The sequence below is a fragment of the Vigna radiata genome, unplaced genomic scaffold (genome assembly GCF_000741045.1).
Source record: "Vigna radiata var. radiata cultivar VC1973A unplaced genomic scaffold, Vradiata_ver6 scaffold_2306, whole genome shotgun sequence".
Classification (NCBI taxonomy): domain Eukaryota; kingdom Viridiplantae; phylum Streptophyta; class Magnoliopsida; order Fabales; family Fabaceae; genus Vigna; species Vigna radiata.
This window is the reverse complement of record NW_014543756.1, coordinates 1-1181: the sequence shown is the minus strand read 5'-3', so window position 1 is coordinate 1181 and position 1181 is coordinate 1. Positions and strand designations below refer to the sequence as shown.

At 38.5% G+C, this 1181-nt stretch overlaps 1 pseudogene; it reads right to left on the bottom strand.

The window, feature by feature from the left end:
- Positions 1-489: 489 nt before the first annotated feature.
- LOC106754756 lies at positions 490-1175 on the bottom strand (annotated as a pseudogene).
- Positions 1176-1181: the final 6 nt, after the last annotated feature.

The following is a 1181-nucleotide window of genomic DNA, read 5'->3' as shown; positions in this document are numbered from 1 at the left end:
AGTGAAAATAAAATAAAGGATTATGTTGAAGTTGAAGATGCAACTGAGATTACTGTGTCATCAAAGAAAATGGAGGATTCTCTTGAACTTGAAGATGCAACTGAGATGATTGTGTTATCTCATGGGATGAAATGATGGAGAAGGGTTTGGGGAACTTTGGATGGAGACAGTTCCTTCAATGGATCTTTATCTCAGTCGCAATGTTCTTCGATTCACAACATCTGTTCATAGGAGTCTTCACTGACCATTACCCAACATGGCATTACACCAACCACACGACAACATGCACCTCAAATTCCAACATCTGCAAGCTTCAAAAGTTTTCATGGGAATGAGATGGTTCCTCTTCCAAGACAATCATCTCACAGTTTGGCCTGGTACTAGTACAAAAATCATATTTTATAACGTACAAAAATTATGACGTACAAAAATCATATCATATTTTATGACGCACAAAAATCATATTTTATGACGTACAAAACTCATATTTTATGACGTAAAAAACGAACTATACAAAGTTGAGAAAAGCATAAAGAAATTCCATTTTGGGAAGTTTCCTTCTTTGTTCTGTTGTTGATCCATGGTGTCAGAAAGAGGCATTCCTCTTGTATCTGGCAAAACCAACAACGTCAAAGTGGAGGATATTATAACCACTCCAAACACACCATAAGAGAAAACTTTGTTCTTTCTCCCAATAGATATCAGAAACGAACTGAAAATGCACCCAAACACCACAGCCTGTCTCGCAACTGATGCTGCAGTGTTCCTCACACATGTCGGAAACAGCTCCACCATGAATATCAAAAACACGTTAAAAGCAGTGCATGCACAGAAAAACGATGTCACTTCAAATCCTACCTTAACACCTTCACTGCCTATCACCACACACATTATGCAACATATCCCACTTCCTACTGAGAACACAAGAATCGTTAACTTTCTCCTGCAGTTTCTCAAGAAATACATTAACACGCAAGACGGTATTTCCATCAACGCATTCAACACAACTGCAATGTATATGTTGTAGTTCAAGTTTCCCACTGCCAGTGGCATCCAAAGTACACCATTCCAATGCCAATACCTAACCCCATAACTCCCACCATCCGTTTTGGAGCCCAACTTGTTCTTAACAACACTGCTATCGATGAGTAGATTTCACAAAATGAAACCCTTTTTTTCTT